Raw genomic sequence first — 10,760 nt, 5'->3', positions numbered from 1 at the left:
CATGTTCATGCTTGTATTCATTAATGGTATCTGCCCAATCTCTGCACATCCAGTCCCATCCTTGGCCTAAGATTTAACTTAGGCCTCAGGTTGATGGACACCAGGAAAGCTGCCTTGGCAGTCATCTAAGCTAAACTCAATATAAGCAGTGTGCAACGGGGTGTCAGACTGTGCATGAGCAAGGGACCTCTCTGCACAGAGTGTAGGGACCAAAGGCAGAGTGTGACCTGAGGGCTGGCCAAGGTCCAGCAGGATTCAACAGCAACTCTCCAGCTCTGGGACAGGCTGGCCGTGGCAGCAGCGCAGGGCCGGCGCTCGGCGTGACGCAGCAGCACTTACCTATTCAGTCACTGACACTGGTGAGCAAAGCCAGAAAAGTAACTGAGCAACAGGCAAGCAAGCAGCAAGCAGGAGGATGCAAAATAGGAAGCAGGGCCAAAGCTGCAACTGTGCGTGGGAATGGYAGGTCCTAGCACAACACAGGACATCAGTTACACAGCATTTACCCAAACCAGCTTCACTTGGAACTGTTGCCGCTTGCCCCAAATTCCCAGCTTTGCGTTTGAGTAATGCCGATAAATATCCAATTTATGGTTATCCTAAGAAAGGGGTATTTCTGCTGGTCTCCATATTCCAGAGCTTCCTATGCGCTCCCTATGCAGCTACCACTGCAAGKGGCACCGGTGCTGCCTCCTGCCAAAAGTGTGGCAGGAAACCAGGAGCCAAGAAATGCTCCGTAAAACTCTCAGACTGCAACAGCAGCTGATGATGGCCTCGCAGCACCGAGGTCAGGAGATTCAGCCCGGGGTCATCAGGCCCTTGAATGTCTAATGCAAATTTCTCTCCAACAAATTCAGCCAAACGTCACAAGTTTCCAGCATGCTGAACCCTGCAAGATTAACTGGGCTCATGGCATTTTTAGGCCACTTCCTTCATGCAGAARGATACTAAAGATTTTTGTCTTCTTCACTTCTCCAAAGTGTTTTTTTTCAAATGCACAAATACCTCAAGGCAAGAACTTCCACACAGAAGAATATGTATTGGATTCTGGGAAAAACACCTCATTAAGGCAAACAGTTTAAAAAGTTATTTAAATGAATCCAGAAATACAGAAAGATAATTTGCAAGAGGTAAAGGGTGGGAGAGAAAAAAAAAAAATCGTCTTAAAGCAGATTGCAATCGAAGCCAACCTCCTGGAGGACGGGTGTGGGAAGGGGAAAAACCCCTAGCTCTCCCCCSAGCCCTGTTCCACGTCTCATTAGGCACAGAACTGAAGCTATGTTATATGCCAAACTAAGCACAACACACTGGAGTTTAAACAGTGGAAATGAGTGCCTTAGCTTGCTAACAGCAGGGAAAACCCGGCACTTAGGGCCAGAGACAGCGCGAGTCCCTCGCGTGGCAGCTCAATTTCCCACTGAAATAATCATGTCTGTTGTCTGTGCTGCCTCTTCAGAGAAAAAAATAACCTTCACACAGCACTGGCTGCCCACCCAAATGTCCCCGTTTTCCAGCGGCAGAGTGGGACGGCTGGATTTCCTGAGGGAAGCTCCCGTTGCGAGCTGCCTTCCCAACCTTCCTGGGGACACGAAACACCGACTTCACGCAAGCCCTCCACTCACTGTTTACGTTCTCTGTTCCAAAACCTTKTGTTTAATTAAAACATGTATACATTCAGTTGTGTTAGCCAATAGCTAAGTAAGCACAGAAGGATATAAAAGTGCGACAAATACATCTTCTCCTCTATACTARTTTTTGTACCATGCATTTCATCCTTTCATTTTCCTGCATCGCCACCTTCTTTTGCTCTGGAAGGAACTAACAGACTCTCTTCTTATCAGTTTTCCTCGCCAGCTTCCTTGTGGAGATGCCTCACATGCACCTGGAGTTGCAGCAGGGGGCAGCTACCAGCCTAGCTTCACTAAAAAGCCTTCGGGTAGAACTCTGAAAACACAATTCACAAGCAAACTTCATTAATACATCCTTTTAATTCTAATATTTATGTTTTTAACATTTTTTTCACTCTAAAAGTAAACAGAAGAATGTGATCCAATATTGCTAATTTGTTTCCACATGGATCATTGGCAGGGGTGGCATTAAAGGCTATTTCAATTCATAGCATAAGATCTACCACTTAAATCAATGGTGAAGTTAGTAGAAGTGGCAGGCTGCAATCCATCAGCAAAATAATCTATTTCCTCCTTGAATTTGAGGTTAATAAGAAGCTCGGTTTTAGGATAAGATTAACAAAATAAAAGATTTTGAAAAGCCACGCTAAAGAGCACAGACTTTGAAAAGAAAACTTTTTACAAACTGGCCAGCGCCACAAAAAAGATCTTTTTTTTTTTAAATGAAGTGTCTTGGGAATCTATCCTTGGCTTTTGCTTTCCTGTTTGCCCACACCATGAAGAATGAGATGGACTTGCTGCAGCCAGGCCTTGCCTAGACATGATAAGAATGGGTTAAAAAGGGAGCTGTGTTTACAGAGAGAAATCTCCCAGCTTTGCTTCCCAATGTCCGCCACGGATCCCTTGGGGATSAGTCCAGCCTTCGCTTTGTTACTGTCTGTTCACACTGATCCAGCTCTTTTCCAAGTGTTCCCGGCCCAGGGCAGCACCAGGGACATCGGTGCTTCCCTGTCCCCAGAAACAGGTCCCATCCACAGCATGGCCAACATATCGGTTCCTTCCAGCCGCTCAACCATCTCCAGCACCTCCTGTTCTTGGCCCTTAGGAGCACAGGTCTCCATGGCCTCCTCCAACTCCCTTTTAGTTTCACGTGAAATATTTCCTTGTTTTTCAGAGTTATCCAGTTCMTCCTGATCATTTTCTGATACTCACTTGTTCTGATGATGTCCTAGATAGGAAACTCGCTCATGGTGTACAGCACACACCACTTGTTCAACCAAGGTAATTTTTATTACTATCAGATCATTTCTAAGAAAACCATTTGTGCAGCTCCATGAGGAACTTCCTACAACCAAGAAGCTGTTATTTGACAAATACCTACTGCTTTTCCTCCTCATACCATACCTTAACCACTTCATATTTCCCATTCTTTCTCCAGCTTCAATGGTATCTAATGACACCAGGAGAAAGTGCGGTTCACCAAGGCCCGGCAGCCTGAGCAGCATTCCTCCTAATTAACTCAGGACATGATTTTGGTGCAAACTCCTAAAATCTACTGCAGTCTACTGAGCATTCCAACTAATTCCCTCTACCCCTGACCTCCCTCTCCCTCACTGTGAGGCATCGTGAGGTTTCTGCGGGTTCATTTGAYGTAGAAATAAGGGATGGAGGCAAATGGTGGGGTGCAAGCCTTATGGTTCCACCTCGGTCGCAGGCAAACAAACACCTCTTGGTTTTCCTCTGGCTTCAAGGAAGCAGCATTTGCATTTTTTCTACTTTGAAAATGTAGGCTGTCGAGATAATAAAAAGCTTAATTTCAGAATCATCCAAAGATTTATCTTTAATCTCCACCCTGCCCTTGCTGCAAAGTCTCCTCACCTCTCTTACCCGCAGAGTAAAAGTCACTGCGTAACAGTCAAATAGAGGGGTTATGTGCAGAGACTTTATTTGAACAGTTAGGAAACCAGTCGTATGCACTAAGGGAAAGGTGACGTTACAGAGCCCATTTAAACCAGCATGCCTCCATGCAGCACTTCTGAGAAATAGCACTTTTCTGACTTTTTTTTTCTTTTTTTTTTTTTTTTTTTATACAACAGGGGTTAAAACCAAACAGCGGTTTAAACTTGGTTTTCTGTAGGAAAGAAGGGTAGAAGGGCAGGTTCTTACACTTTGTTCACTGAGAAGAGGCTCCGGATGAAGGAGACACCTTAGAAGTCAAAGTGAAAAGGATGCTGAAGACGTCTCAGACTTCAAACTCACCCCTGCTCTAAAAGATTGTTAAAAGGGATTTTTGAGTTCACACATTCTAAACTTTACAGTGCTAGAAAAGTCAGCAATATGGATCAGTACATTATTCCAAGGAGAAATTACATAGATATGGAGGAAACCAGTAAAAGTTGCCCTCATTCCCATGTTCTGGGCATTCCTGAATTCCACACTGACTTCTTTCATGCACCAAGAAGGCAGTGAAAGGGGCCTTTGAGGGGGCTGTGACATGGGAGCCTCTGGGCTGACTAAATTAGAGCATGACCCAACATTGAGACAACTTAAAATTGCAAGATAAATGTAGAATCACACAGAAATATCTCCAATTATATCTTACACAATGGATTGTACAACTGTTATTCTGATAAACACTAAAAAGTGTTTAACCTTACCTAAACACGTGTAACACAGTTAACATTCTGTAGTTTTTTAAAAAAGAACTAACTTTAGTTAGAAGTTTCCATATTTTCCCCAAGTAGAAATGTAGTATATATGACAGCACAAAAGTATCTGCACCAAACCTAAAAACTATTCACTCAAAAATACTATCAAGCTTCAAATCAYATTGTACAGGATAGCATGTGTACTCACATGCTAAAAAAATGGAAGTTCTTGGAGGCTGAAAGTGCTTATGTTATATAATGAGCCGTCCAGAACTTTGTTAATAAAAACACTTTTTCAGCTGTTTCCAGCAGAAGAGGAGGGCACATTAATTAACAGTAGTACAAGGAGGCTACCTTAAACTTCCCTGTACAGCAAACGTGCTTGTACTTCCCTATCTGTCCTCCTCTTCCAGCTCTAAATGCCCAGGTTTAAGGGCAAGATAGCAGCTCGGCTTGTGAAAACAGTAATCTTAATGTAGGCAGATACTTAGGGTTTCCTTTTTTTTTTTTTTTTTTTAAGCAGCTCCGTTTTGCAGCAATGGCCTTTTTAACCAAATGTTTTGACTCATTTAACCGCGTGGCCAAATTTGACCCATAATGACCAAACTAAGAAGCAGCTGAAGAAAGAGGTGATCTCATGGCTGCTAAAAACAAGATGTATTCCTGTAACTTTGCACTTCTTCCTCTCTCGGGGTCAGTTTAAGCACTCATTCCCACCAGTTTTCCAGAGGTTTCCAGCAGTTGCACAGTTCTGTCTCCAGGGGCCCAGCCTGCTGAGCTGCAGGGATGCTGCCAAGGCAGGTACCAAGGGAGGAGGAAGGGCACTAACCACCCGGGAAAGGCAGCCCTGGTTCAAAACACATTAATTTGGCTACTTAACAGAGATAAAGCGGGGCAAAGCATTTCTGTAAATCACCCTCCTCCTCGGAATGGGAATGAAGGCCAGGAAAGCGAGGACACTGAACATACATCTGAGTACTTCACGATGCAACAGGAAATCAGACCAGAGAAAGCCCACAGTAAAATTAGTTGTTTGATCTTATGTTTAAGCAAGCCTAACACCAGCCTCTTGCTCGTTGAAGCCTGCTATGGAGCTGACCTCTAGGGCACGTGGTAGATTTATTCAACTAGGAAATAAAAGTTGGGCTACAGCCACTGTAAGAGATCCTTTCTCAAAGRAAAGGACTGCAAATACTCAAATATGTTCAAAGACTCAGTCCAGAAGTCGCTACATGACTGGTGTAAACTCAGAACCTGATTATCTGATTTCCTTTGCAACAACCTTTTTTTTAAATACCACCGTAGCACATGGTTTGTATTGTCACGCTAACTCACCAACAGCAACTGAGGCRGGCGAACCTTAAAAGGTTATTTTCCAGACCTTTATCTTTTATTTCTGAAAATATTTTAGCTCCATTTTCCTGAAAGTCTCAGTCTGAAGAGGTGCCTTACTGAGACAGAGGACGCCTTCATTAGGTCCTCGTGGAATAGAGCTCCCGCTGTACAAGGCTGGGCTCTTCTGCGTCAGCAAGAATGCGCTGCCAAAAATGTCCTTTCTTGGTTGGAAAAGATGCCCCCAGCCTGGCAGGCGACGTGCGCACTGAAAGGGCTCGAGCACCTCTGCCGGGACAGGAACCCGAGAGCTTTGCTCCGGGCCTAACTCTGGTCTGTCTGGTGTGGATGTCCATGGGCAAGGAGCACAGAGTCTGTACTGCACTAGGTTTCTAATGGGACTGATGTGAAGTTGTCGTTTCTCCTTTCAAAAAGCAATAAAAAAGATACCCAAAACTAAACTAAACTAAAACTAAAAGCTAAAGATGAGCAGAGAAAAGCTACAAAAACAAACCACCAAAAACCCACTGAACTTTCGGGAAACTCATTCCTTACCATCATCATCCTTGCTTTGGTTTTCCTGTAAGCTTAGAAAGCAGTGTAACTATGAGCAGCGAAGGAGAAAAGATACCAACTTCCAGAAGACACTAAGAGAACATGATGGTAGCTCAAACTTCTGMTGAATTCAGGTCATCCCATAAACTGGGTGCACTGCAGGAAAAATATAATGGGAGCAGCACTAATAAATTAATAAGTAGCTAATGCTGGCTGTATTTTTCTTGCACAGAACCCAAAACAGATTTCCAAGATTTAGACTTTTAGACTTCACTTCTATAACTTCTCCAATACTTTAATTGCCCTCGGAAAAAAAAAATAATAAAGAAAAAGCAATATGCCTATGTATAACATGGGCCAAAAAAAAAAAAGAGGCACAGAATTACAGAATTAAACTAATCCTACTGTCATTGGGAGCTCTCTRGCACTTATCTTATTGTCAAACCACAAGACAAACTTCAAAGGGATGTCTGTTTGCCCCATGGCTATACCTAGACTGGAAAAGCTTCTGTAGGCAAACTTAAGAGCCTATTAGAATCCATTGAAAGTGGTGTCAAACTACTTGGCTTTTTAAATCCTGCCTGGAAAAGGCACAGGAATTCTTGTTTGCCTTTTTCCCACGAAGAACACAGGCATCCAAACAGAGTATTAAGTTGCTGCTGTTCTGAAAGAAGTAACTTCATGGCAGAGTTTAGGAAATGCTGGGATGTGCACTAGGAAATTTTACCATAGAAAGACAAGGTTGCTAAAGCAGGAACTCAGCTGCCTGTGTTAGAAGTTCCTTGCTCCGATTTTTGCAGAGCTTTTGAAGCGCTATGGAGCCTTTCCATGGGACAGCAGCACCCCCTACCTTATAGTGCCCTGAATAAATAGAACATTAAAAAAATAATAATCACCGTCTTAGACTTACAGAAATGTTATTTCTAGTAGAGTCATGTTCATAGAGAAGCATTTTCTTAAGGCAGAAACAACTCTGCGGATATTTTTTGATTACATTAAGAGAACCATTAAGACAAATTGGAAGTGAGTTTCCTACATGCACAGGGCCTTGATTTAAAGGAAAATCTGGATGAATTCCCTTACAGGCAAGACATYGCCTTCCCGCATTACTGTGCAACATTGCACTTACAGAAAGTGACAGAACGCTCTAGATCACCCGACTGCGAGCAGGGAGTGTCGTTATAAAGGACAGCCTACAAAGAGGCTGAACGAGAACCGCTTCCCAGCTCACCGGGGCTGCAAGCTGAGCCTTCCCTTTTCTGTAGGGACACGATGGTCATCAAGAGAATCCACATCTCTAGGCTAGAAAGGATCATGCGGAGCCACGGCAGTATTTCAGAGCAACCCCAGGGAACACTATGTCGTGTCAGCGCCAGCATCCTCTTCCTCCGGACTGTAACATCACCGTAACAGAGAGCATTGCTGGTTTCGATGCGGAGCAGCCGTACTCGTCAGGATACCCCTCCAGCTCCGGGAGCAGCCACGCAGTGTGTGCTGCACGGAAAACCTCGCAGGGAGGGCTCCAATGGGTGGATTAAGGCCTAAACCGAGCGCCTCTTCCAAGAGCCCTGCCGGCGCKGCCTTTGTGCTCCTCTCAGGATCCTGTTTTTAACACAACACTGCCTAGATCAAGAGAGTTTATACTCCAACTATATTTTTCCTCCCTCAMACCCAGCTATAAGAGTAAGRTTTTTCTCCATCACCGTTTATGAGGGTTCTGCAAGCCAAGCCTGGCCCCGCTGTCACCTCTGCAAGCCTGCTGTCCTCAAATCAAGACACTCAGAAAATACTCCTTCTGATTGCTAACATGAAATCAAAGAATTGGAGGTTTCAGTGAACTATTCTGAAAATGTATACGCTTAAAATGCAATGCACATTTTTTTATCTTTGTCCTACAATTGCCAAAAAAAAAAGACTATTATTACTTTTCAAAAGGTTATGCCAATTCCCTACTATGTCAGTTTATAAGGAATGTTAGTTTGCTTTGGGCATACCATCCAGATCCCATTGTGTGCCCTGTTACAGATTTTAGCAACACAGGGTTTATTGACATTTATTTATTTATTTATAATTATTTTAAAAAGCTAGAGCTACGTAAGTCTTTTGAATGTGTTTGGCCTGCTCTACTTACTGAATCAAAATAGATTTTCATTTGTTTTAAATATAGCAATGCTGAAATCTGCCTCATAGCTATAACAGAATGGAAAGGAAAAATAAATAAATTTCCKGTGCCAGTGCTGCCCGAAGCCATAAAAACATTTTTTTATTTGTTTCGCTTTTGTTGAGCAGAAGTAGCCCTGTGACTGAACAGAAGTTATGTTATAGTCACATAAATGACTACTTATTTTTGCAAGCCTGTAATCTGTAGCGAAATCAACAGACTCTGAGCGATGAGTTGCCTGGTAAGTTTTTAGTTTCAATTTTGCGGTTGTTTGGCACAAGATCTGCAGCACTGCTAACCATGCTGGAAGGCGTCCTAAAATCTGAAACATTTATTCCTACCACTTTCCCACATGAAAAAGGCAGAATTCTGGAGTCAGTGATGAGCCGATTACAGTCCTGCCTCTTAAACAAAAAGTGTGTTAAAGACGTTCTTAAAAGGATTTTTGGCAGCAGCAGCAAAATCTGAAGGATGAAGGCACAGATCATTATACATAAGGGGCTAACCTCAAAAGCTGTTTTGATCTACTRTAGTATTCGTAAAGTATTTCCACCCCACCCATGTTTTAATAGCTTTTATATGATAATGAGGAAGGTCAGTAAGACCGATGATTACATCTGAAGAAAGGGCAAATGATATCCTACCAGAAACTGCTAGAAGTGCCTTACTCTACATGATTCACATCTTCCTAGACCACGATAGGCTAAAATTCCATAAAGCAATCCTGATTAAAAAAAGAAAGAAAAAAAAAAAAAGAGCTCCAAAATGCAAGTCAGGTAGATTGCAACAATTATTAATCTTGCAAGAGTTCCTCTTAATTACTGATCATTATTTAGAACATCACAGTAAATGAAGTTCTCTCCAACCCCTTGCTTTTCTCTAGCCTTAAGAAATCATAAAARGAGAGGTGGCAGGTTTTCAGGGAGCTGAGTAAGGTGCCTTAATGAACTTAATGAGGTTAYGTACCATTCTTTGCACAACGAGAACTAAAACCTGGCAGCACCTGAACTTACTGCATTTTCTGCGTATTTTTATATTTTAATTAAGAACCTAAAATATGCAAAATACTGACATTCCCACATTTTGATGGGACAGATATGTGCCTAAATTGAGTGTTTCCAAAATAGGCCTTTTTGAGCAACCCCTGGAGTTACTGAGTTTTTCCTGCATTAACAATATCCTATTAAATTCAGCAGTGAGTCTGGCTGATATTAAGAGCTGAGAACAATCAACCTAGGCGGGAAATTCAGCCCAACAATTTGCAGCAAACCGGGACCTGTCCAGAACGGAGGATGCAAATCGCAGAGTCGAGTTTAATCGTTCCGACAGGCTTCGTAAGGCAGCACTGAAGCAAGGCAAGGCAGATGCGGAGACGTAGCCAGTGATGCCAGCTGCTGCCCAATCATCTGCCGCAGCATTAGCACACGCTTGGCAGTGCGAGTCAGACAAAGGCGGCAAAACAAAAACAGCGATAAATAGAACTTGCCTAAAAAAGTAAAAAATACAAAACTTTCCAATGGGACTCGCTCAAAAGCCTGGAGAAACTCAGCGTTTCTCCTCCGCATGCAGGCACCGCTTTGCCAGATGCTCAGCTTTTGTTTAGCAACGAGCCATGGGTCAAGTGATGCCATTTTCCRCACGGACGGAAAGCGACTTTTCCATTCGGGGGTACCGGGAGCGAGCGGGAGCTCCCTGTGGGCAGCGGAAGGGCTGGGCCCGCGCYGGGGACGGCACGAGGCCGCCRCTCGGCTCCGCTTCGCTYCGCTCGGCTCGGCTCGCGCGGCGCAGCTTTCAGGTGTGGTGCAGCAGATGCCTATGGAGCTATAAATAGAGGAGCTGTGGGTAAGAGGTTAGCCGTTGCAAAAGAGCTTCCTCTGGGGTGCAGCAGGCTGGACTGACAGAAGCGCGGCTTAAGAGCGAGGCGGCAGAGTTTATTTTATTTCTATGTGGAGAAAAGAAATTTTACGGGTATTTTTCTTTCCGTTTTGGGGGGCGGGCGGCACAAAAGCAGGCGGTTGTGGCCTCCCTCAGCTGCGCTGCGATGCGAGAGGGAGCGCTCCCCTTCCCGCACCCAGCGCTGGCCCAGAGCGGCACCGTGCCGGCGACGGCCGCGGCCTCCGAGTGCCACCCGCGGGCCCTGCCCGGCACCGGGGACCCCAAAATGGACCCTGACGGGGGGGGGACCGGTCCCCTCAACCCCCCAAATCCATTGACAGGCGGGAAAGGACCGACACCCCCCCCCCCAAGCCCCTCCATACGGTGACAGGAGGGAAGGGACCGATCTCCCCTCGAACCCCCATCCCTTGACAGAAGGGACCGACCCCTCCCGACCCCTCCATCCCCTGACGGGGGCACGGACCGACCCCCCGGCTCCCACGCGGGGCCCGGCGGGGGGCAGCGGCTCCCCGGCCGCCCCGCGGGGCCGCCCGCCCCGGC

This window comes from Nothoprocta perdicaria, unplaced genomic scaffold (assembly GCF_003342845.1).
Source record: "Nothoprocta perdicaria isolate Ctin4 unplaced genomic scaffold, notPer1 scaffold_10, whole genome shotgun sequence".
Classification (NCBI taxonomy): Eukaryota; Metazoa; Chordata; class Aves; order Tinamiformes; family Tinamidae; genus Nothoprocta; species Nothoprocta perdicaria.
Note: the sequence above shows the minus strand (reverse complement) of the source record.